At 43.4% G+C, this 27909-nt stretch overlaps 1 protein-coding gene and 1 pseudogene across 1 annotated transcript in view; both read left to right on the top strand.

The window, feature by feature from the left end:
- The window catches only part of LOC149326610 (lipase member M-like), a 261176-nt gene that overhangs the window by 97028 nt on the left and 136239 nt on the right, over positions 1 to 27909 (top strand). The window lies entirely within an intron of this gene.
- On the top strand, positions 173 to 26533 carry LOC149326614 (uncharacterized; annotated as a pseudogene).

Genomic DNA, 27909 nt, shown 5'->3' with positions numbered 1-27909 from the left:
AACTATACACAGACGCTCGCAGGGCCGCAAGGGAAACCAAAGTGGATGTTGGTGACCTTGTACGAGTACGCAAACCGACAACTGCTTTTAAAGGTGACCTGGCCTTTAGCCGCCCAAGAAAAGTGATAAGAAAGCAGGGGCAATCGTCTTTCCAACTTGATGATGGAAAAACATGGAACGCTTCAAAGTTGTCAAGGATGCCACGAGCTTCTGCATCTCTCTGTGGGTGGGGGGAAAGGAATGATACAAATGACACCGCTAGGGAAAGCAGCTCACCGCCTACCTTGGAGAGACCCGTTTCAGAAGCGCCAACCGGAACTTCAGCTGTGGCTGCTGCGACGCAGCCGCCTATGCCACCAGTGACAGGCTGTGAGCCGGAAGAGACTTCGCCTGCCGCCAGTGGTTTCTCAGAAGCATCGGGACCTCAGCGTAGGGTACAGCCATCAAGGAATAGACGACCTCCAGACCGCTATGGACACTAAGTACAGCAAGACACGTTTTGCAGTGAACATGAACCTGTCACAATCGGCACGAGTGTTGAGTTTGCTGACGTTGTGAAATATGGACATAAATGGAGTTGTATCTTGTTTTCCTCTTTGTTTTATATTTTTGTATGAAGTGCATAAGACAAGCACATTGTTGTTACTGTAAATATACTTCTGTAAAAGAGCACTAACGTACTAACACTACTAAATCACTAACCCATGTAGCTGTTCTTTTTATAAGGAAGGGAATATGTTGTATATGTGGTTTCGGTTCCGTTTTGGGAATCACCTGCCGCTAGAGGCACCAGTGTCGCTATGTGTATATATATGACTGTAAGTGGCAATAAAGCGGGATTTGTTTGGTTGCTAGCAGTTCGTGTACTTGGGCGGCACCAGCCGCTACAACAGATCTGTACACAGTCTGACGCGAATTTTTAGGTGTAGTGTATTTTATACGATAAAGCTGCGCAGAAAGAGCACTGAGTTGTTTTAATAAATAGTCAATTTGGGAAGACCAACACATGTTGGAATCAAGAGATATTTAACACTGCTCAAGTAGGGTAGTGGCGAACACTCGCAATTGACACAGTTGCTACGATGCAGTAGAACCGACTGGGTAAGATCAACATTTTTGTGCGGATTTTTGAAACATATTAACACAGTTTTGTTTATGTTTATGTATATTGGATTTCCAGATAACCAGTCCACTATTTTATTGATACCGTACTGAAGTCATTTCAGTGCGAGTGGGCTTGATTCATGGGATATCACTAAAGCTGTGTCATCAGCATACTGAAGCAATTTTGCATTTATTGCTAGGTTAACCATATCATTTACATAAATATTAAACAAAAAAAGGTCCAAAAACACAACCTTGTGGAACGCCGTACTGAATGTCAAAAAAGGTACTTAATGATTCTTTAATTTTCACTACTTGTTTACGGTGCGAAAGGTACCTTGCAAAAAATTGTCGGTATGGACCACAGAATCCAATACTTTCCAACTTACGTAAGAAAACAGAGTCCTCCACGGTATCGAATGCTTTCAAGAAATCCAAAAATGATCCAAAAACACATTGATTAACATCCATGTTACCATTGATAAACTGCGCTCGATTGATTGCGCTCGTCCCGTAACCTGTCTTGTGTGTGTGTGTTTCGCGCAACTGCCATGTCTGAAGTATTGAACCAACTAGCCCGACAACACGTTCTACTTAACCATTGATAAAATCACAGCAATCTTCGAGAAGCTCAACCGCACCAATATTACGACGCAAACCATACTGTGTAGTACTGAAACAAGAATACTTCTCACAAAAAGATGTCATATATTGGTTCACAATTTTTTCCATCAGGATGTTAATGACTGGTAGTATGGCAATTGGTCTGTAATTTGTTTGATCTATCTTTTTTCCCGACTTGTAGATGGGTCTTAGTACTGAGATCTTCAGACCTGATGGTATTTCTCCTGTCTTGAAACAGCCATTAAGTATATGTAAAAGTACATCGTTAAGCTTGGAGTAATTGTTTCGCAAATCACGCAGTCTAATTCAATCATAGCCTGGTGGTTTGCTCTCCGGTAGCGTCCTAATAAGGTTCCACAACTCTTCTTCATCAACAGGAGGAAAAGCAGCAGAATTGTTTTCTTGCCTTGGTATTGGATGGTAAAAATTAGATTGTTTTTTAAGTTTTCTAATGAATGATAAAAACGCATCATTAAAAGAATTTGCAATGTCGAAGGATCTGCTTTCAGAAAAGCAAAGTGCAACTTCTCATCCAAATTAGATTTCTTCTGTCTGCTTAATAATTCATTTAATAGACTCCAAGTTTTCCTCGTATTGCTGCTACACCTAGAAAACTCCGCAGAAAAATAGTGCTTCTTTGCTTGCCTCAGCATAAAGGCGGGGACACATGTCAGGCGGGCGCTCCGAATCCGGTCCGGCTCGCCGCGTCCGGAGGCGCCGCTCCGGCCAGCCGGCGACCGCCGGACGCGTCAAACCGCGTAGATATGGCCGGTGCACCGCGTCCGGCGAATGTCCGGCACGCCGCTCCGGCGGGCAGCGGCAGCCAATGCGAGCGCGCAGAGCGCCAACGTCACGATGACGTCGAGTTCGCGACGTCACAGGTGAGCACGACAGAGGTACCGTGGTGAGCGGTGTGTCGGCTGCTCAATTGTACGGTTAGTTTGACAGCGCTGTTTTCACCGAACACCATGTCTTCGTTCAAACAGTCCCGGATTTGGGAGAACGAACAAGGGGTGCCGAGTGTAGCACCTTTTTTGAGCGCTGGCCAGTCCCGAAGAGCCCGCGGCTGCGGCGTCGATACGAAACCACTAGGCCTAGCGACGACTAGGGCAGTCGGGGACTAGCGCGCAGTTCGTCGCCCGGCGTTGCCGCAGGCGATGTCGTTGCCGAAAGCTCCACTCTAGCACAGGCATGCTGTCGTTGCTCGAATATAGGAAGCATCCTTTCTGGTAGCATGGCTGTTCTGTATTTTCTTGTGCGAACGTGAAGAAGCCGAGCCTGCCGGTCGACCAGCCTGGATCGCGTCTGCTGGCGTCATAAAAACGAGCTAATGAGTGTTCTTGACGTAAATAATAAACCCTGGGATAGGGAAATGAGAAAATTATATCATTTTTCTGGTTCATTGGCCAATACCGAGTTGCTGGTAAAAGTAACAACTGTGGTACGAGCGAATTAGTTGCGAGAACCGCCTCGCAGCTGCCGCTAGCTGGCCCGACGCTGGGGTCCGGCTCGACTGGCGCCCTCTAGCCGCTGCTGAAGGCGCCACGGAAACTGACCATACTATTATTTTATTGTGTGATGATGCTGTTGAATCAAACCGGAGTGAAGAATAGGCCTTGAATTATAGCGCAGGCGACTTCCGAAGCGCCGGCCCCTGCCGCTTCGATGCGGAGCAGGCTATAGGCCTAGCGACGACCACGGCAGACAGGCAGCAGCAGAGCTCGTCGCCCGGAGCGCCCGCGAGCGGTGCCGTTGCCGAAAGCTCGCAACATAAGCAGGCATGCTTTGTCGCCGCTCGAGTATAGCATGCAGTCTTTCTGATAACAAGGCGATGCCGTCTTTTCTTGCAATATTTGTACACCAAGCCAAGCAGCGCTCAGGCACCGCTGCGCGGCGGCGAAGTGCGACGCCGGTTGTGGGCGGAGCTTGGGTTGAGCGGCGCAGCGATGCTCACCGCTCCTTGTGTGTCCCTGCTTGCTGTGGTGCGGCAGTTCGGAAGCGGCGACCGGAGCGGCGCGCCGGACGCGTTGCCGGACATGTGTTCCCTGCTTAACAGTAAGCTTATTACGATGTACCCTATACTGCTCTTTCAAGGCAAGATTCTCGACGTCTTGTTTATAATCATTCCGTAGTTTGTCCTTCTCATGAGAAAGTCCTGAGTCCTTCTCACGAAAGATCAATCGTTATCCATTTCTTCTCTGGATTTCATAACTTGATTTTAACCTCCTTCGTGGAACTGGCATATAGCTCATCAAACTTGGCTACTAACGAGTTATATTCATCAATGTGAGTTCAACTTAGCAGAGACCACCAATTAAAAGTTTGAACGTGTTCGTCCAAGCACTTGTTATCAATTATTTTTATCGATCTAATAGTTTGAGTTGACGTTTCCCTTTCTTGCGCCATAACATACAGGTCTGTGAAATAATTATCTGCCACTTTTCTCCGCATTACTGCAGCGTTGGCGACATTATTGGGGAGTCTGACTGCTATATGGTCGATGCACAACTGAGTAAGTCTGGTTTTTTATTTTTTTTATTTACATATACCGCAAGCCAACGCTTTGACCCAAGCAGGATGGGCATACAAATTTAGAACACAAGAAGAACATATACAATGCGAGAAAGAACACATGGGAAACAACACATTTCTTAAAAGAACAACTATATGATAAAACCAATATTGGGAAATAAATGGCAACAACACATTTCATGTATGATAAGAATGCGAAATGTATGACAAATAACTCTTCTGGAAGGAAAACAGGATATGTTAAGTATGCAAAATATGGCTTTCTAGTCCTTTCACAAATTATTTGCTTTTAAAAATGTTGCGTGGTAAAGAATTCCATTCAGTCATCGGGCGGGGGAAAAAACTATATTTAAATGTGTTAGTGCGAGCGTAGGTTGGGGCTAAGGATTGTTCGTGATTATGCCGCGTTGTCCTTGTACTAGCATGTTTAACAGATTCTGGTATGGGTAACTTTATATTTCCGGAAAGACCGTTATAAAGAAATGCAAGACGGCTAACTTGCCTTCGTGCTGCTAATGTAGGGATATTATTGAGCTTCATTAAATTAGAAGGGGAGTCTAAGCGTTTATATTTTCCAAAAATGAATCTAACTGCTTTTTTGTACCTTTTCAAGGTGCATAATATCTTTTTTACAATGAGGGTCCCACACAACAGAGGCATATTCTAGTTTCGACCTTATGCATGCATTTTAAGCTAGGATCTTTGTACATGGTGGTGCGCTTCTGAGTTTTCTTTTCAGAAACCACAACTTTCTAAGAGCGGCTACACAAATATCGTTTATATGCCCGGACCAGGTTAGTTTGTTAGTCAGTGTAACACCAAGCTATTTATACTTATCAACTACTGAAATAGACTTGTTATGGAGCGAATATGTGAAAGTACTAATTGACTTCTTCCTAGTAACACGCAAGAGTACCGGTTTATCTGTGTTCAGCTCCATCCCCCAGCGATCACTCCACCGTGCTATTGCTAGAATACTGTTCTGAAGCAAAATATGATCGTTAGCACAGGTTACTTCTTTGAAAACAAGACAATCATCAGCAAACAGTCTTATATATACTTCACCGGGGATAACATCCACTAAATCATTAACATAGATAAGAAACAACAGTGGCCCTAAAACACTTCCTTGTGGTACGCCTGAAGTAACAGGAAGGACACCAGATGCACAGCTTCTTATTTCTACAAATTGGCTTCTATTGCGGAGGTATGCACTGACCCACTGAACAATAAAAGAAGGGAGACCAAGGCGTTCTAATTTATACAGTAGTTTACCGTGAGGCACTTTGTCGAAGGCCTATGAAAAATCGAAAAACTGAATGTCTACCTGACCAGACACATCAAGCACACTCGATAAATCATGCACAGTTGAAACCAGCTGGGTTACTGTAGACATGGCTTTTCTGAAGCCATGCTGATAAGACGACAACAAATTATGGTCTGCTAAAAAATCTTGAATGTAACATGCAATAGTGTGCTCCAACAATTTACAACATGTACTTGTAATTGAAACAGGACGATAATTATTTACACAGAGTCGGTCACCATTTTTATGAATTGGTGTAACACGTGCAATATGCCAATCAGCTGCAATGTCACTTGTAGCAACCGACGAGTTTAACATATCAGTTGGAAACCCTGAAATCTGCTCAATTTAACGTCTAACACTATAGACAAACGGGCGAGTTGGTGGTACATATTGAATGCCAACAGCGCAAACGACGCAGACAAAGTAGAAGAACACACAGGACAAGCTCTGACTCACAATTGAAATTTTATTCAAGGAAAGTAGTACATTTTATAGAAAAAGTGGCCAACTTATCAGCTAGTAAACACAACCCATGTTTCTACGTGGCATCAAAGTATGCAACCTCACTGTCATATAATGAAATAGATGGCTTACTGATGCATAACCTTGTTTTTTTCCTCATGTGATATGCTTTCATAATCTCACGTGTTAATCGGGACGGGTGTTTGTAGAGGATATCACAGTAAGGCAATGAAGGAAAACAAGATTGGCAGTCTCGAACATGGTCAACCAGATTATTAGATTTGTTAGCTTCCAGATTATTTGCATGCTCTTTCAAACGTGTATTGATGCAACGCCCCGTCTGCCCGATGTATATTTGTCCGCATGACATTGGGATTTTGTAAACTACCTCTTCTGCGCATGGCACATACATTGTTTCGTGCTAACCCCACAAGTTGTTTCAGATTCTTATCGTTGCTCAGCCTTTTTTTTCCAAAACAGCACAAACTCTTTTAAGTTTCTTGGGTGCGGAAAAAACCACCCCTACGCCATACCGCTTTTCCACATTTTTAAGATTATGTGACAGGCGATGTACATAAGGGAGAATGGCAAACTTTTTTCTTTCCTTCTCTTTTCCAGGACTAGGCACCAAACATCGATTCTTCAGCTTTCTGGCTACCTTGTTACAGCCCAATAACATAACACCATCCGGGTATCCAGCATCCTTTAACCTTTTAACTTGTTCATTGAAGTTATTGGTTGCCATATGGATACAAGATTTTGATAATGAGGACGAAAGAGATGAGACAACAATTCCTGTTTTAACTGTTTTCGAATGATGCGATTTATAATTTAACAGCGGTTTTCCCATCCTTGGACGATAATCCCAACAGACGTGTCCCGTCTCCACCTTCAAACTCAGATCTAAAAATTGTAGCTTGCAACCGACCGTGACCTCAGTGGTAAACTCTAGACCTAAAGCATTTTCTTTAAATACTTTTAGTACATCAGTCATGCGCCTAGAAAAGCTAGTTTTTTCTACAAAAATTAAGAAGTCATCGACGTAACGAAAAATGCGTGACGCCATTCCAGACAGATTTTCCTGGATGCCACCATCAACAAAGGACAAAAAATATCGCTAATCACTGGTGCCACTCTAGATCCAATGCAAACACCCGCTTTTTGGGTATACAGTTTATTGTCCCATTCAACGAACATTGACTTTAAATAAAAAGACAGCAGCTCAAGAAAGCTAGCCACAGAAATGCCACACCCTCTAATAAACTGTTCTTCATCATTGTCAATTGTTACACATTTTGAAACCGCCTTCATCAATTCACTGTGAGGGAGGGAATAGAACAAATCGACCACATCAATACTGAACACTGTACATGAGCCTGGGTTTTCATGTCGTAGAAAATTTACCACACTTTCAGAGTTGCGGACTCTGAATGGGTCCTTAACAGCCAAGGTAGCCAAAAATTTCTGTAAATACCCTGAAATTTCGTACTGCCAAGTGCTCCTCTCAGTTACAATAGCCCGAAATGGCATACCATCTTTGTGCGTTTTCACTGAGGTGCGATCACAGCTACCGAAAAGGAAGAAGACACCGCAGCAACCAGGAAAAGTCATCATTCTGGGTGAAACACCTATTCCACAACAGCACGAGAGCCTGCTACAAATGGGACCAAAGTTCTGCATGAAGCCGCACCTGCGAAAAGAGGACAAGGTGACTATTACCCGGTCGATTTCGCATCTCGCACAGGACGCTTACCAACCGAGATGCGTTGAGGAGTGTACCGCGGTTTTGTCAAGAACACAGGCTGACCAATATAGGGAGGGATACGGCTCTCTAGTCAATTTCCTGCACTCAAATAATTTGAGGCTACTGACAGCTGATAAGGAAGGATGTTTTGTGGTCCTTCCGGAAACAATGTTTTCGTTGAAAGCGATGGAGGCTGTGCAGAAAAACTTCGTCCCGGTTTCGAAAAAACCAGGAAAGGTGAAAGCCGGAGCTCTGCGTTTGCTGGAGGGTACGAACCTGGAACGGCTTAAAGCAACTGTCAATAAGGCAAAATGACTTAGTTTAAGGATTTTTTTCTCAGTGAAAACGCACAAAGATGGTATGCCATTTCGGGCTATTGTAACTGAGAGGAGCACTTGGCAGTACGAAATTTCAGGGTATTTACAGAAATTTTCGGCTACCTTGGCTATTAAGGACCCATTCAGAGTCCGCAACTCTGAAAGTGTGGTAAATTTTCTGCGACATGAAAACCCAGGCTCATGTACAGTGTTCAGTATTGACGTGGTCGATTTGTTCTATTCTCTCCCTCACAATGAATTGATGAAGGCGGTTTCAAAATGTGTAACAATTGACAATGATGAAGAACAGTTTATTAGAGGGCGTGGCATTTCTGTGGCTAGCTTTCTTGAGCTGCTGTCTTTTTATTTAAAGTCAATGTTCGTTGAATGGGACGGTAAACTGTATACCCAAAAAGCGGGTGTTTGCATTGGACCTAGAGTGGCACCAGTGATTAGCGATATTTTTTTGTCCTTTGTTGATCGTGGCATCCAGGAAAATCTGTCTGGAATGGCGTCACGCATTTTTCGTTACGTCGATGACTTCTTAATTTTTGTAGAAAAAACTAACTTTTCTAGGCGCATGACTGATGTACTAAAAGTATTTAAAGAAAATACTTTAGGTCTAGAGTTTACCACTGAGGTCACGGTCGGTAGCAAGCTACAATTTTTAGATCTGAGTTTGAAGGTGGAGACGGGACACGTCTGTTGGGAATATCGTCCAAGGATGGGAAAACCGCTGTTAAATTATAAATCGCATCATTCGAAAACAGTTAAAACAGGAATTGTTGTCTCATCTCTTTCGTCCTCATTATCAAAATCTTGTATCCATATGGCAACCAATAGCTTCAATGAACAAGTTAAAAGGTTAAAGGATGCTGGATACCCGGATGGTGTTATGTTATTGGGCTGTAACAAGGTAGCCAGAAAGCTTAGAATCCATATTTGGTGCCTAGTTCGGGAAAAGAGAAGGAAAGAAAAAAGTTTGCCATTCTCCCTTATGTACATCGCCTGTCACATAATCTTAAAAATGTGGCAAAACGGTATGGCGTAGGGGTGGTTTTTTCCGCACCCAAGAAACAAAAGGGTTTGTGCTGTTTTGGAAAAAAAGGCTGAGCAACGAAAAGAATCTGAAACAACTTGTGGGGTTAAGCACGAAACAATGTATGTGCCATGCGCAGAAGAGGTAGTTTACAAAATCCCAATGTCATGCGGACAAATATACATCGGGCAGACGGGGCGTTGCATCAATACACGTTTGAAAGAGCATGCAAATAATCTGGAAGCTAACAAATCTAATAATCTAGTTGACCATGCTCGAGACTGCCAATCTTGTTTTCCTTCATTGCCTTACTGTGATATCCTCTACAAACACCCGTCCCGATTAACACGTGAGATTATGGAAGCATATCACATGAGGAAAAAAACAAGGTTATGCGTCAGTAAGCCATCTATTTCATTATATGACAGTGAGGTTGCATACCTTGATGCCACGTAGAAACATGGGTCGTGTTTACTAGCTGATAAGTTGGCCACTTTTTCTATAAAATGTACTACTTTCTTTGAATAAAATTTCAGTTGTGAGTCAGCGCTTGTCCTGTGTGTTCTTCTACTTTGTCTGCGTCGTTTGCGCTGTTGGCATTCAATATTAACGTCTAAGAAAAGCGTTCGGAATGCCATCAGGGCCTGTGGACTTTTTTGCATTCAAATTAAGTAACACGGTAATGACACCTTCGCGAGTAATCAATAGAGCTTTGGCTGGAGCCGTTGGGGTACTGTGATATTCATGTTTATCCCGCTCGGAAAAAACTGTCTGAAAATACCGATTGAAAATTCCTGCTCTGTCTGCTGGTTCATTGATAATTTTATTTTCAAATTTTATTTTATTAATCTCCTCATTATCTAGGCTTACGTGACGCCAAAATTTTGGGAGGTCACTCAAAATAATCTCCGATAGCGTTTTACTGAGAAAATTATTTCTTGCATGCCTGAATTTTGTTACTAAATCGTTTTTCATTTCACTAAACTGCGGTGTGGAAGTTTTATGCTGTTTTCTCAGGCGCTTAATTTTTCTTTTCATGTGAATAATATCACGATTGATCCAAGGGTTAGCGCGACGCTTGGAAATTTTCTTTGTGGGAACGAAGTGGTTAATGCAAAATTGTGCCGTTGCGCGAAAATGTTGCCAGGAACGTTCTACGTCATGACTAACGCTATCAAGATGCATGTACAGGTAGTCAATGATGGCCGTGTCGTCCGCTCTGGTGTAATTTTTAACTGCAGTTGATGAGACAAGTCGCCTGCTTTTACTAGCCGTCTTACTCCAGGAAAAAAGATATTAAATTATGGTCAGAAATACCAGGCTCCACGCGAACTATTCCGTTACAGAACATTTCGGTAATAAGCAGTAGGTCTAGAATTGAACTACTGCGAGTACAATTTTTAACTATCTGCTCGAGGTGAAGAGAGTACATTATATCTATTAGTGTGTCACCGGCAACGGAATAGCCATACTGTTTGCGATTCCAGTCAATACAGGGCAGATTAAAATCCCCAGTAATAATGAAGTTTTTACCTGAAAATACTAGAAGATGATCATATAACTTAAGTAGAAACGAATCATCAGCATATGGAGGTCGATAAACTGCGCAAAGAAAGAACGTGTTACCCCAGAGGGACACTTTTAGGAGCAGGCTTTCGTGTTCACTGATTTGGTCTGCAATTGTTACCTCAGTACCATACTTCGCAACAATGACTACGCCCCCACCACGAGACACTCTCTCTCTTCGGTATAGTTGGTAACCTGGCGGAACGATTTCGTCATTGCGAATCAGACCATGCAACCATGTCTCAGTGATAATGCAGAAATGAGGATCATGTAACAACAGCAGTTCTTCCAAATCTTGCACTTTGTTAACAATGCTTCTAGCGTTCAGACTGAGCAGGCGAAATTGACGCGCCCCTAACCGCTAGCTTTGGGGCTGCAGCTTACTGGGCTTTGATAACAGCTTACGCGAGTTCGAAGCATCATCCCACGTGTACATGTCATCGTCAATACGGATCTTGTCATGTACAAGCCAAATCTTCTTTCCTGCATCTTTATCTTTCTGAGCGCTGGCCCAAAGCAGTTTTCGCCTTCGAAGCGTGTCTGCGCAATAATCGTTTTGAACCCCAATGCCCGTTCCCTTTAGTTTCGTGCAATTACTAAGAATTGCTTCTTTTTCTTTAAAATCTTGAAAATAGAGAATAACTGGTCGATTTCCAGACGCTTTACCGAGGTTCCCATTACCTCTTCCCTGGTAAAACTAGAAATCATATTTTCTATTCCGTATGAAGCAAGTAAATCTAAATAGCACTCAACACCGGGTTTCTTTATTTTGGAAATGCCAATATTAAGGTCTCCAGCTATTATTACAGTAATTCGATTGTGCTGAGTTAAAAATTCCGCAAGTTCAGAAAAAATACTTCGTGTATTGAGTTCGGAGGGCGATAAACTGCTAGCACAATAAATGTCTCGTCTTTGCAACTGAGTGAAAGAGCTACTACTTCCGCCGCAGTAAAAGCACAAGCTTTGTGCCAGCATTGTGCCAAGAATGTGCCAGCATTCTTTAACAAATTCTAGAGGCCCGTGTACTGTGCGATGTCAGCGCACGTTAAAGAACCCCAGGTGGTCGAAATTTCCGGAGCCCTCCACTACGGCGTCTCTCATAGCCTCAGTCGCTTTGGGACGTTAAACCCCATAAACCAAACCAAACCAACCTTTAACAAATCCTAATGCGCCGCCACCCCTACACGAGTCACGGCAACAAGAGAAAGATTGAAATCCTGGAAAAATAAACGTATCAGACTCATATTCGTTAACATTAGTTTCAGTCAGAAGTACAATATCGAGGTACCCAAGCAAACCAGACAAGTAGATGTTTGATAAATTCCAGTGCTTCTTGATGCTCCTTACGTTGGTATCGACAAGATCTAGTGCAGAATGGACTTCGGAGTTAAACAAACTACTTCTGTGTGTATTCCAGTCGGTAAATCAGCCGAAGTCCTCACTCATGGCTACTCAAGCTTATCAAAGTCACATACGCTCTCAATTCTTATAGCTCCAGAGCCCTCGATCTTCCTCGCAAAGATTTTGCCATTTTTCAACCATACAAACTAGTACGACTTCTTGTACTTGTAGCACCGAGTATGAGTTGGATATAATGAAAGCGAGTTCAAGTCCCTTGGAAGATAGGACGCCATGGCAAACTGCCACGTGTTAGCCTCTGACACAATCGAACGAAAAACCCTGAGTTCAGTCATATTAGGTTATAGTTAAGGTGTACAGCTGGCGTGGGCAGGACTTGCTTTCAAGTTCCTGTCCCGTCCCCTTGTTGGGCTCCATGGTGGGTGGCTGGCACCATGACCGAAAAACATCAATTTTTTATGGCTCCCCCCCTTTCCAAACCTGATCGCTCTCTTAAAAGAGTGCGGAACGAAGCAGAGTGCTTTTTTTCAAAAAAGAAACCAACATTCGCCAAATTCCATGTCGTCCACAGTGAAGTGCAAGATAAACACGCCAGAATTCTATCCCCCTTCATCGTATCGAAATGCTTACCAGAGGCTTTGGGCCCCGGCTACAAAGTATCAAAAATGGCCAGCGGCGATCTATTGCTGGAACTCCGAGATAATGTTCAAACTTCCAAACTCGCAAACATAGTGTGTATGGGGGAGACACCTGTCTCCATCACAGCACACCGATCCCTCAACACTGTCCGTGGCGTCATCGCAGAAAATGATTTTCTACATCTCACAGAGAAAGAAATGCTGGTAGGCCTTTCCGATCAAAACGTCATTGATGTGTACCGAATCAAAATCCGCAAGGACAACAAAGAAATAGATACCAAACACCTGGTCCAGACTTTCAACACATGAACATTGCCAGAAACCATCGACGTTGGATACCTCAAAGTAAATGTTAGACACTATATCCCTAACCCCCGAAGATGCTTTAACTGTCAGAGGTTTGGCCACGGCTCACAGAGTTGCCGCGGCCGCAAAACTTGCGCGAAATGTGCATCAAAAGACCACCATTCTGAGGAATGTGACGCAGCTCTACGCTGCGCTAACTGTGAAGGCGACCATGCTGCGTACTCCAGGGCATGTCCGTCCTGGAAGAAGGAGAAAGAAATAATCACCGTAAAAACAAAGGAAAATATATCATTTCGAGAAGCAAGAAAGCGATTCGCAGTCACGAACACTTTCTCTTTCACAGCGAAACCAAACTTCGCTGATGTGGCGCGCAGGGGCGTAGCACCACGCAGCACTCCGGCACCTGCCGCGGCCACTTCCACCGCGCCTATGGCAGGGCCATCCACGCCCCAGGCAGAGACAGCGAAGGCTGCTCTGCAACCCCAAAGCAGGGAATGCCGGCCCATGGGCCAGCATCCCGCAGGACTTCCCCCCGTCGGGGGAGGCCTGAAACCCACACGCCCGCGGTTTCACCGCGGTCTTCCAGCACCTCCGATGAGGTGATGGATCTAACCCCCAGCCCGCCTGCTTTACAGCGGCGGAACAGCTCTCTTGAGCGAAAGAAGGATAGGGGCCCTCATAACGGGCCCGGAAAATAAGTAAACACTTTATTGTCCCTACCCCAAACATAAACATGGCTTTTCTAGTTCAGTGGAACTGTAGAGGATTGTTGAGAAATTACGATGACATAAAAAACATTTTAGGGTCAATGTCACCCGTAGCCTTATGTCTCCAGGAAACCAATCTAGGTCCACAACATATGAACATCCTGAAGCATTATAAAACTTTTAGACGAGATCGTGAGCAGGCAAATAGACTCTCGGGAGGCATCGCGATTGTCGTACAAAGCGGCGTCCCTGCTCAAGAGATCAGACTCAAAACAAAGCTTGAAGCTGTTGCGGTCAGTGTCGTCAGCCATAAAAAAATTTCTATCTGTTCTGTATATATTCCTCCACATTTTACATTAACAGTCCATGATTTACAAGAACTTGTCAATGAACTTCCAGAACCATATCTAGTAGTCGGGGATTTTAACGCTCACTCCCCTTTTTAGGGAAGTGAGCGCTGTGACTCTAGGGGTCAAATAATCGAAGATTTTATCCTCACAAATAGTGTATGCCTTTTAAATACAGAAAAAGCCACTTACTGCTCCCCTGCCTCAGGGAAAATGACCTGTTTAGATTTGTCTTTTAGTTCACCTTCTGTTTTAACGATTTTAACTGGGACGTCATTGACAACCCATATGGCAGCGATCACCTCCCTGTACTAATCACTTTAACATCCACACCGGAAATAATCCCCACAAGGCCACGGCGCTTGAAGCTTCACCTCGCCGACTGGTCACTTTTTAGAGCAAATGCAAATTTAGAAAATATACTTTTAGATAATCTCACCGTCGACCAGATAAACGAAAAGTTCACCAACTGTATCATAACTGCCGCACTCACAGCTATTCCTCAGTCGTCAGGAGTAGCGCGACAAAACCATAAAGTATGGTGGACAAAGGACTGTAAAGAAGCAAAAAAACAGCAAAATAGAGCGTGGGGTAAATTCCGCAGGTATCCGACACATGAAAATCTCTTAAATTTTAAAAAGGCAAAAGCTAAAGCTCGGTACGTCCGTCGCAGTGCCGAGAAAGCTTCATTGCAAAATTATGTTTCATCTATCAACAGTCAGATCCCATCTAAAAAAATGTGGGAGCAGGTTCGAAAATTAAATGGCACCTTTTCACCATTCACAATTCCTTTTTTAACAACACCCGGCACACAAACAAGCATAGAGGAACAGGCAGACATATTAGGCGAACATTTCGCTGCAGTTTCAAGTTCATCTCACTATACACAGCCTTTTTTAAAATACAAAAACACAGCTGAAAAACAGAGGCTCCCAACAAGTGGAGGCGCAAATGAAGAATACAATAGTCTAATTACCCTCCAAGAAATCAATAGAGTACTATCTGCCGGCAAAAAAACTGCTCCAGGACCCGACGAAATACATTATGAAATGCTTGCACATCTTTCCGAGCCAGCCGTGGACGCACTTTTAAGATTCTTTAACACAATTTTCATGTCTGGGAAAATACCGGAAGCCTGGAAGAAAGCTATTATTGTACCGCTTCTTAAGCCTAGTAAACCCCCAACTTCTCCGAGCAGTTATAGACCCATAGCCCTGACCAGTTGCCTCGCCAAAACCTTCGAAAGTGTCCTAAATATAAGACTAACCTTTGTTCTTCAATCCTGTGAACTTCTTGATATCCACCAGTGTGGTTTTAAAAAGGGATGCTCAACTACAGATCACCTAGTCCGTCTCGAAAATACAGTCAGAGAAGCTTTTATACACAAGCAACAAAGTCTTAGCGTCTTTTTTGATTTAGAAAAAGCATATGATACTACCTGGAGGTTCGGGATTCTCCAGGACTTAGCTGAGCTTGGCATCCGTGGCAGAATACTGAACTCAATTAAAGACTTTTTATCTAACCGTTCATTTAATGTCCGTCTAGGCTCAACCCTCTCGAGGGATTTTATTCAGGAAAATGGAGTGCCTCAAGGGTGTATTTTAAGCACAACTCTTTTTATTGTAAAAATGAATTCTCTTAAAAAAATAATACCAAGGTTCATAACATATTCAGTCTATGTTGATGATCTTCAGATAGCGTGCACATCTTCCAATATATCTTCCATCTGCCAGGCACTGTTAGATCAACGTTGGACTTGGTGTTCCTAGACGGGCGGATCGACAACTATGAAGTAAATGTCGATGAAGGTGTGTCCGATCACAAACTTGTTTTTATACAGATAAATGCGCAGCCTGGATTTGAAAGGCTAAAAGAGAGAGTCGTTCATGTACCTGATTTTGATAAAGCGGATGATACCAGTATTATCGACCACCTATCTTTTTCCTTGGACAGTTTTAAAGAAGAAGGTGACGTCAATACCATGTGGTTAAGATTCAAGGACATAGTTTTCCACTGTGTTAGCTCATACATTCCAACAAAACGAAAGAAAAGAAACAAACATAATCAGTGGATTTCGCGTGATATCATCCATTTAAAACGAAGAATTAATCGACAAAGAAAGAAAGTGTCAAAAAATTATAGCTTAATCTCTCACTTATCAAGCCTTTTACGAAAAATGCTGAGAGAAGCCAAAACAAAGTATTATGATGTGACATTAACTAATTACATGAAATCTTCTCCCCATCGATTTTGGCGTCACTTGTCCCAGCGGGATAACAGCTCATATAGCATTGTTATCGGCGATCAGGTGATTACCGGTTCTTCTGTGATTGCGACCGCTCATAATAAGTTTTTTCAGTCTGTGTTTACCACCCCAGCAACAAACACTGTGTCATCGAATTTGTCGTCACAAATACAAGAATCAACAATGCCCGATATTGAGCTCACTTATGAAGGCGTGTTATCTCTTGTACTAAATATAAACGTAAAAAAGTCTGTTGGACCGGACAGCATACCAAACACCTTTTTACGCAGGTATGCGGAATGGGTAACCCATTATCTGATTATTATATTCAAAACCTCACTCGAACAGAAACAGATCCCAAATGACTGGCTTACCGCTAAAGTGATCCCAGTACACAAAACTGGGAACCGGCAGACAGTTGAAAATTACAGGCCAATCTCTTTATTGAAATATACCTGCGCTTAAAAGACACGGACTGAAAGAAAGAGACACACACACAAAGCGCTGGACTTACAACTGAAATTTTTATTCGGGAAACACTGCTCTTTATGCACACCAGCAGCTGATAAAAATGGAAGATGGTAACACCCGGATGATAAAAATTGACAACTGTCTCGTCACATGTCCAATCCTACCTTCCCTTTTGTAAAAATGCCCTTTCCTTTGATAGTAGTGAAAGGGACGTGCTACTCACACATGCCACCCCACTGTCCGCTATGCTCATGGCTTCAATTATTTCACGCGCCGTTTGGTCACGGTTCCTGCTTACTATCTTCGTCTCGTTATATGAAGGTACACATTTACACTCTTGACAATGAACAACCAAATTCCCATCGCCCTTCCGTTCCATGTTCTTCCGATGTTCACGGAGCCGCTCGTTCAAACATCGCCCCGTTTGGCCTACATATGCTTTGCCACATGTAAGCGGCAACCTGTACACCACACCTTCTGCGCATGCGACCATGGGGACTTGGTGTTTCTTTTTACACCCCTTAGCTTTTCTTTCCGGGTACGTTACTATTTTGCATAAGTTTTCCAATTTGTCTGGGGCTGAAAAAACGACCCTAGTTTTTACCTTCGAAGCAATTCTTTTAAGATTATGGGACACCACATGAATGTACGGAATCACCACCGTTTTCTCCTTTTGTTTTGCTCCCTCCTGGCTAGGCACCGTACCCTTTTTGCCAAATTTCTTGAGCATGCTTTTTGCCACCGACACCAAAACCTGATCCGGATAACCTGCTTCCTTTAGCCTCACCACCTGCTGCTCAAAACTTTCTTTGACTAATTCCGGGCAAGATTTCTTCAACGCATTTTGAAAACATAACCTCACGATTGCCCTCTTCACTAATTTTGAATGTGCAGAGCTGAACGGAAGCAAACCTTTGTTACCTCTAGGCTGGTACATCCAAAATGTCCCATCAGGCGCCAGTGACAGCTTGATATCGAGGAAGCGTATCGTGCCTTCGTTCATTTCTTCATATGTGATTATTAGTGGGTTAAGGGTTTTTCTAAAAACAGCAAGTAGCTCTTGCACAGCACAGTCGTAAATACCGTCAAGATGATTAAAGACCACTAAAAAGTCATCCACAAACCGGAACACTTTAACACCAACAACTTTCTTTTGATCTCGCAACAGGATAGCCAACTTTCTGTCACATTGGGCAAGGAAAATGTTACTTAGAACTGGCGCGATACACGACCCGATGCAAACTCCCTTCTTCTGCCGATAAACCACATCGTTCCAAGTGACGCACGTGGCAGCCAAATAGAAGGACAACAATTCCAGAAAATTGCTCACGCACATTCCCGTTTCATTTTGGAATGCTACACTTCCAAACTGATCAATGCAATCAGCCTCGCATTGAAGTAACTCCTGATGTGGCAAAGAATAATATAGATCCTTTATATCGAACGAGCACGCCATGAACCGACTGTCATTGTGATTGTCCAGAAAAGTTATAATCTGTTGGGAATCCTTTACCAAAAACGGATCATCGATGCTCAGTAGGTTGAGCTTGCCTTTAAGAAATTCAGCAATTGACTTTTGCCATGTTCCCGACTCAGATACGATAACCCTTAGGGGACAACCAGGCTTGTGGGTCTTAGCCGTAAACATAAATTTTAGACTATTGCATTCACTCTTATCTATACTTGAAACGAGTCTAGTTAATTCCAGTTTTTCACATAGTTTCCTCCCCTTTGCTTTCAAGGTGCGTAAGGAATTACGGGGAAGTTTCTCAAAAACTGAATTCACAGCCTCCAAAGCTTTTGTACCAAACATCTCTTTCGTTAAAACAACGAAACCACCGTCCTTGTCCGCAGTAAGTAAACATAAAGAGTCATCCCGCAGCACTGAAATAACCCGCCCTATTGGAAGACTGGTTTTCGCAGGCTTACATCTTGAAAGAACGTCCACTCCCTCTGATATGCATCTTTCACTTTCGGGCGTTGGAGCGAACCTTGCAACTTGGCGCACAAGGGACAGCAGCTCAGGCGCGGTCTTCCGTGGTTCCACGGCGAACTTGGGGCCGGACGTTCTTTCAAGATGTAAGCCTGCGAAAACCAGTCTTACAATAGGGCGGGTTACCGCGGTAAGTGCGGTAGGATCTACCGCACTTACCACAGTGGAAACACTTAAATACCTGGGAGTCCTCATTTATAGAGATCTTAGCTGGAAAAATCATGTACTGAAAATCTGTTCAGCCGAAGATTGAAACTGGCCTCACAGTCTGCCAAGCTAGCTGCCTATTTAACTTATGTACGACCAACATTAGAATATGCCTGCATTATATGGGATCCTGTAGAAAGTGGCTTGATAAAAAAACTTGAAAGTGTGCAAAGAAGAGCAGCTCGATTCATACTGTCCAGATATGCACGTACTGATTCTGTAACAGAGATGTTGTGTGTTCTCAATTTACCACCTCTAGCCGAACGTCGCCGAGTAACCAGACTAAAATTTTTATTTCAGCTCTCAAGAAATTCCTTCAATATCAATAGCTCCCATTACTTGGTCCCAAAACAACTTACACATCTCAGAGCAAGCAATGAATACTGTTACCAAACCCCGAATCCACGCATTAATGTGTATGCTAATTCTTATTTTCCGAAGACGATAGCAGAATGGAATAATTTACCAGCATCTCTCTTACAGTCCAGTACATTAACAACTTTCGAAAAAGCTATCTCAACTTCGCACTAAAAAGTTTTTCTTCTTCTTTTTTGTGTGTGTGTTTGTGTGTGTGTCATACGCCTAATCAACTCACCCAAGGTGAAGGCCGGGAATGTAGAAATTTTTGTTGTTATTTTTTTTCTTCCTTTTCTCTGTGAAATAACTGTTTTTCAAGTTAATATTTATTAACACTGCTTCTGTATACAAAGTGAAACATTACGCGGTAAGAAATGATTGTATAGATGAAGATTCACTTTGTATTTTTGTATAATCGTCGAAACCTTTTTGCTTTCCAAGTGTCACGCCCCACCACTGTAACGGCCTCGCGGCCAACAGTATCTTCAAATAATAAAATAATATCTACATGTGAAAGACAAGTACAACTTACAATCAACAAACTGGCAACATGGGCAGACAAGAATGGCTTCCACTTCTCACCACAGAAAACAGTAGCCTTACTTTCTTCACTCAAACGAGGCTTGCACACAGATCCCACATTACACCTAAACCAAACCAAACTGCCTTTAAAAAAGGAACACAAATTTCTAGGCATCACCTTCGATAAAAAGCTTACTTTCCTGCCTCACATAAACGCACTAAAGAAGAAAGCGTCGCTATCACTGAACATACTTAAAGTCCTTTCACGCAAACACTGGGGTTCTGATCGGGTATGCCTTCTACAGATTTATCGCTCTGTAGTACGTTCCGTTTTAGATTATGGCTGCATAGTGTATGGATCAGCAAGGCCGTCGTACTTGAAGCGACTGGACCCTGTGCACAATATGGGTTTGCGTCTTTCAACTGGTGCTTACAGGACATCACCCATAAAAAGCCTTTACGTGGAAACCAATGAACCACCACTTGCAGACAGACGAACAATGCTCACATGCTCATATATTTTAAAGATCCGTTTCCAGCCTAAACACATCTGTTACCCACTCGTTACAAAGTGCCCATCCCGAACACTATTTACCAACAAACCTCTAGCAATCAGACCACTTCTTCTCCGCTTTGAAGAGAAATGCCAAGAACTAGACATAATTAACATATTACCTAATATTGCCCGCAAACCTGATCCACTCCCGCCTTGGTACTGCCTACCATCTGTGTGCGACTTCACATTAACACAATTTCGGAAAAAACATACACCACATGAACAGATATTACAAGAATATTAGGCACTCAACGAAAAATACGGAGAATACGAAGCATTTTATACCGATGGATCAAAATCGGCGCACTACGTGGGAAGTGCTGTAGTTCAGAATAATTGGGAAAAAATAGTACGGCTACCTGAGTGTACATCCATTTTCACCGCCGAGTGTTACGCAGTCTTGGTGGCTGTAGAAAAAATAATAAATGAGAACATTCAGAACAGTATCATTTACACTGATTCTCTGAGCATACTAACCTCACTTCACCATAGCAATGCAGTGACACCACTAATTGGTAATATCATACACAACATAACAAGTGCCACAATACAGGGACAAGACATAAAATTCTGCTGGGTTCCCAGCCACATTGGAATCACTGGCAATGAGAAGGCAGATGAATGTGCTGGAAAAGCTCGAAACAAAGAAATAAAGAAAGTGTACATTCCCTACAAAGATGGTATGAAGTTGGTGCAGTGCAAATTAAGAAATAAATGGCAGTCGCAATGGAATATCAAAAGAAATAATAAGCTACATTTAGTAAAACCGATTCTAGACGAATGGAAATCATGCTCACACCAAAAACGATTCATCGAAGTTATTTTATGCCGTGAAATGGTACAGACTGAACAGACAGACTATGCCGCCACCTCACCCGGGGCTTACCCGGAAGGAGGCAGTGTTATATAGACAGTTACAGACGGGGTCCCTGCTCACCCCGGTGCTAGCTAAGCACGTGTGTCCGAGTGTGCACGCGAGTGACATATGCAGACTGTGCGCGAAGGAGAGAGCCACCGCGGCTCACATCCTTTGGGACTGTAGCGTAAATCCGCGCGAAGCCAGCGAGAAGACGACGATCCCGCCGCAGCTAGAGGCTGCAACGAGGAGCTGTGATCAAAAGACACAACTCAAGGAGGTCTCGGCAGCTCTCGAGAGGCAGCGACCGAGCGAAACCGAGGAGAGGGGTCGGCACCCCCAGGAAGGGGGCGGCGGCCCTCTCGAACCCGCGGAAGTAGCGAGGGACGTAACAAGACCTCAAGGAGCACAACGCACGAGATTGACGTAGTGGCCGCGTCGCGGTAAAAGCTTGTCCTCCCTGCTTGGAGGGAGCCTAACCTACTCTGCAGGCTTCCTAAATAAAAGTTGTTCTCTCTCTCGTCTCCGTATAGGACACACACATCTCACACACAACTTCCTGCTAACAAAGAAAGACAAACCTGTTTGCGAGCAATGCGGACATGAACTTACCGTAAACCACATACTACTATCATGCACAAAACTTGAATCATTAAGGAAAAAATATTTTGCTACATTTTACAAAGAACATATCACATTTCATCCAGCGTTGATTTTAGCTGAATATGCACTCGTTAGTATACTTGATGTTTTTAGCTTTTTAAGGGAAGCCGGTGTTCTTCAAAACCTGTAATGTTCTGACTCTGTGCTTCTCTGCTTAGAACGATACACCTCAGCCACTTTCTCAGTCCTGAGAAGGAGGCTGAGGTTTTTATCTGAGTAGTTGGGGGCCTCGAGATCCTTGGCAAGCCAAGGATGTCCACGGAGGTTAACCAACTTTTAAAAGCTTCTGCAAACAGCCATTTCTAAAAAGTTTGTATTTAATCAGCCAGGTAATAAAAATAACTTTTAGGCCTTTTACACCACCGTTTTTATCAACTTTGTTTTCACACTCTGCTGAAGCCAATCTTTCCATACCTTGTTCTTGGCGCATGATAGCCTTAGTTGCTTATGCGCCAATAAACCCAACACAACAATCGAACGAAAAGGAACTTCAGGCTTGTGTGTCTTGGCGGCGAAGAACAATTCAAGAACACATAGCTTGGAACAGCGATTGGATCACGCTATAGGCACCCTGCAATGAAGTTTACTGCTACATGTGGCGCCACCTAGCGGATCCCGAGTGCAGTCAGTGAGGCGGCCCAGAAGCGCCCTATGTCGTTGGGTGTGCGTTTCCTTCAGCGTGTGTATTTTCATCTGAGTGTGCGTGATTTGCACAGCTTCGATGGCGACACTGAGCTCAACTACCATGGATGCAAAGAAGAAGAATAAGCGCAGGTTGTGAAAGATTGTCACAATCACGACCGTCAAAATGTATCGCAGAACTTTTTGCTGGGCTAGTTGGTCCATTCTGACATTGGTGAAAACAGCGCGAAAGAAGAAGCCCGAAGGGGAAACGAGCTCTTTCCTGTCACTTCCTCGTTTCGCCTTCGGGCTTCTTCTTTCGCGCTGTTTTCACCAATGTCAAAATGTATCGCTTTCCGGGAAAACCCTGGGAAAAAGAACGACGAGAGAAGTGGATAGCGGCTGTGCGTCGCGTCAAGTAAGTGAATTTTGTTGGTTTGTGAGTCCGATGGTGTGCACACGCAAGAATAAAACACGACTGCGGCGAGCGGTGAAGAAAACGAGCTGTCATACGCGGGCCGCCGCACGCTGGTTAGAGCGCCTGCTTTTAGTGCGTGCTCCGCGCTTTAAAATTTGCCCATTAGCGGTGTACGTGCTGTGCACGAGGGGCACTGTTCGTCGTTTTTAAGGACAGAGCACCACGATGCTTCTAAGGACAAACCCGCGAATTCGTGGTATGGCATTTCGGCCGCATTTCGTTCCGGAAAAAATGACCGTGGGCTGCGCTATCCGGACCTCTACTACGGCGTCTCTTCGGGACGTTAAACCCAACATACGACCAAGACGTAGAAGTGAGAACTTCGGAGCACGATAATAATCGGTGAATACCGGTCGTGGGGTGTGGAGCGAGTCGCACCGTTGTGTGTGGCGATCCGTAAGATTATGCGCGTGGGGGATATGCACGACACTGGGTGCCAAGTTACTCGCCCAAAAACACCTGCGCCGACTGTTCAAGCCATGACTTTTGATTTTTAGATGCAATAGTATAATTATGACGTCGTTTCGAAAACTTCTGTTAGGTCTATCGAAGCCGTTTCATAAAATGCAAGGAGGCTGCTCATAGTTTGACTCGTTACATGCTGTTCAACCTGCGCTCTTGGTCAGACGAAGCTTTTTCCTTAAACTTTGCATCTGTTTAACTGGTACAAAGCGAACAGCAACCCCCTGGATAGCATCGCACTGGATAGCAACTAGTTTTGAGATTTCCAGTCTTGTTTAAAGTACTGCAAGAAAATAGAGGGCTGGATAAAGCCACTTCAGTGTCATAATAAGCATGGTCAGCTGCTGCACTGAGTTCGTATATCTATGTTAAAATATTTACCTACTCTCTGGCATACTTTTCAAGTAGCTAACATCCAGCGTATGGCGAGATTGCTTTTCTAGCCCATCACATTCTCCAGCATGAAGATCTTGCTCCTTATTGCCTATGCTTTATTCCAGTGGTGAAGACTCCTCAAATTGGTGCCCAAATAAGGATTCAAGGATTTGTAGCAAACACTTTGTAAATGAGGAGAAAAGTACCATCGGGACTCATCCAGGTTACCTGCCAACAATATTTCCACCAGTCTACAAGAAGCAATCAGTGCAGCCTGCTGCTCAGCTGGCAAGATTCAAAAGGTATCTTCATTACTGTGTAATGAGCTTATCACTTTAGGCTTGTTTTTATTTCAAGGCTGAAAGGAATTTATATCTAGAATTGCATGGAGGTATGTGTTGTGCAAAGTCACGCAGTTTTATAAAGCTAACACCATCTCATTATATCGGTGCAGGTGGAGACAGAGGGCATCTATGCGTTCATCTGTCACAGCAGCGAGCAGCACCCTCTCTTCTGCATCGCCTCAGGGGACAGATGAGGTCGATGCCAGCTGCCCTGCTCTGATTGTGCCTACAGCAATGGACACATCGAGTGCTCCAATGAAGGCCTCGAATTATTATGTGCTGCTGCTGAAGTTCACACTGCTCCTAAATCTGTGGCAAGTTCCCAGCAAACGGTCAAAATTATAATTACTAAAATATATGAAATCACTGCTTCTCTTGTGGCAAATAATGCTTGCAGACTTGCAGCAAGCGTACCTAAAAGGCGTGTTTAAAACACCTCATTTTATTTGGATGTTTTCTTCTCTGTATTGATGCATAAGGTGTTGGAATACTGGGCCACTACATGGTATCCACCTACGACTGCTAAATAATTTATAATTGAATTTCTTCTTGCCACCATTTCGGTTTATCAACTGAACAATGGCTGTGATGTTTAAGAGGTGTTTAGCTCACGTGAGGTATGAAAACTTATGATACATCTTTTGTTTTACAAACGCTCTTGATACAATGCATAAGGCACCCGGCTTCAAGAGCTGGAAAGCTCTTGAAGCCGGGGGCCTTAAGCATTGTATCAATTAAGATTAAGTATTGGGCGTTATATTGCAGTTTTTCTTCATGCCTCACGTGACTTACTCTTGTAAAATGTCACAGCCATCGTTCGGTTGATGAAACCGAAACAGATATTCAGTTATAAATTATTTACCGGTCCAGGAGAAATAACACGCAGTAATCCATGTATACTAATGCCTAACACATCATTTGAAAACAGAAAACACGCAGCAAAAATATGGTGTTGCTCATTTAATACTCTGTTGTGCGATTATGATTTGTTGTCTCAGTTATATAATGTCTAATGGCTCACCGATGTGTATTATGCATTTGAATGTTTTCTTTCTAGATAGGAAAAATGCTAAATGCTAAAACACCTGTGTGCTATGCTTTGAGTACATATTGAAGAGCCGTAGGTAGTTAGCCTGGCACCCTCCCTCTATGCCATCTCTTCTAGCCTATATATTATATGTATTATATATTAGGTTACATACTTCGACAATAAGAATACATTGTGTTTTCTATCCCTTTTTCAACATCTTGCAGGAAATTCAGACTGAAGGTGGAGGCAATTTTGCTGGCAGTTTTTCTGTCTTTATCAGCTGCATCCACGGGTCGGAGGCATCCACCCAAGTCTCGCACCGAGAGATGCAGGACTGTGGCACACAACAGAAACCAGATGTTGCGAACAAGCACAGTGGCCCCAGTCACAGAACAAGCTACTTTGCTGGATATGATAGCATTGCAAAGTCCAGCAGTGCTCTGGAGGACCTATGCAATGTCAGCCATGTTGTGTTTTCATTGCTATTGAGTATGCTGCCAGTGCATTCAGAGAGAAAATGTGACATTTCAATGCAAAACAGGCTGCTTATCTTCCTGCTCAAACTTAAGCTTGGAATCAGTTACTCGTCTCTTGCTGTTCTGTTTTCAGTCAATGAAACCTCAGTGTCACGGCACTTTAAAAGTGTTCTGAAGAGTCTCTCATTCGCGACTAAAAAATGGATTTTTCGTCCCCTCGCCGCAGTAATCCAGGCTACAATGCCAGAGACTTTTAAAAAACACTACCCTGGCTGTACCATGATTATTGACTGTACCGAAGTGCGCACCGAACAGCCACCAACTGTGCAGCAAGAGCGTACCCTATATTCAAACTACAAGGGAGGCTACACTCTCAAGTTTCTCCTCGCAATAACACCTGGCGGAATGATTTGTTTCCGTTCAAGTGCTTATGGGGGCAGGGTCTCTGACGCACACATTACTGTGGATTCTGGCTTCCTAAGCATTGTTGAACCTGGAGACATTGTATTAGCCGACAAAGGATTCCCAGGTATTCGCACAGCTTTGGAGGGCCAGAATTGTGTACTTGTTATGCCTCCATTTTTGCATGGTGGCCAGTTTACACCTGAGGAGGTCAGAGATACATACAACATTGCACAGATTAGAATTCACGTGTAAAGGATGATTCAAAGAATTAAGACTTATAACATACTGAACAACCGAGTGCCAACGGAACTAATTTCTTGCATGACTGAAGTTTTTCACATGTGCTGCATACTAGCAAATCTTCAGCTGCCAATAATCAGCCGGAAGGAATGATTAAGACAGTTTTTGAGTGTTGAAGGAACTCAGTAACTAAAGATGCATGTCGTTGTTTGGTTTTATGGGGTTTAACGTCCCAAAGCGACTAAGGTATATGAGAGACGCCGTAGTGGAGGGCTCCGGAAATTTGATCACCTGGGGTTCTTTAACGTGCACTGACATCGCACAGTACACGGGCCTCTGGAATTTCTCCTCCAAAGAAATTCAACCGCCGCGGCCGGTATCGAACCCGCGTCTTTCGGGTCAGCCTTAGTCGCTTTGGGACGTTAAGCCCCATAAAACCAAAACCAAACAATGACATGCATCTTTAGTTACTGAGTTCCTTCAGCACTCAAAAACTGTGTTAATCATTGCGATGCATTGCTGTACATTGCGATGTTGTGTTTGGGTGGCTATGCCAAGGTTGTGTTCGTTTTTTTTCTTTGTCATTGTATGCGTGCAGCTATTCAATGCCTGGTTTTGTAGTGCATATGAAGATTGGATGACGTGCGGCTTTAATGGTAGCAATAGTGCCTCCTATTCACAAATACTCTGCACAAGTGGAGAGAGTGCCATCTGCAGTCACGTGGGCTTGGCTGTAGGGCATTCAAGTGGCATGGTGTTGCTCAGCTAATGAGAGCTCTAACAAGCCCGCAGCTAATATACCGCATAGTGCATATGTTCAATTTTGGCTCATCGTGCCGTTAACCGCTGTACCTGCACCAGATTTTCGCGACCACAAGACTATATGCTGAAGCTTTGTTTGTTCCAAGATCATTTGGTTTGAAATAAAACCACATTCCTGTTGTAATTGTATTGAGTGTATTAGTATTAGTTCAGTGTTTTGCTCCTTAAAAGTTGTCACACCAGCTGGCCTTCAACTATGCCCTCACAAGTGTATTATGCTCTGTGTTTAGGCAGTTATATGTTAAGAATGCTTTCTATCAATTGAGATCTGTGCTGTTGTAGTAACAGGACAGAGTGTGTGTGCTAAATGCTATCATGCAACATTTCATGCCTTGATGTCTCATGCTGTAGAGAGAGGCTATCTTGAAGACAAGAACCGCATTCAAGTTTATTATGCATTTGTATCCAGAGTGGTTCTTTAGCTTTGTTTTATGGGTATTCATGTTGTTTATTACAGCGTGTCAGATACTGTTTTAATGTTTGTTCTTCATTGTCATGCTGTGTAACTGTGCAGAAGGACAAGCAGTCCTGAAAGCTTTTTGTTGCACTGCTCTAGCAAGTCTAATAATAAACAAAGACTGCAAATACCACATCAATGTCGTTTTTATTAATCATGCTCTTAGGAACAAGTGTTGCACAGAAATGCCAGTTTATTGCCTATCCATGATCAGTAAATGGCACACTGGTGAGGTGACTGCAAGAGAAAAATATACGATGATTTGCCTGTACATA

This window comes from Amblyomma mixtum, chromosome 10, assembly GCF_055824585.1.
Source record: "Amblyomma mixtum isolate Tamu chromosome 10, ASM5582458v1, whole genome shotgun sequence".
Lineage (NCBI taxonomy): Eukaryota > Metazoa > Arthropoda > Arachnida > Ixodida > Ixodidae > Amblyomma > Amblyomma mixtum.
The sequence above is the reverse complement of the archived record's forward strand: the minus strand, read 5'-3'. Positions and strand labels throughout refer to the sequence as shown.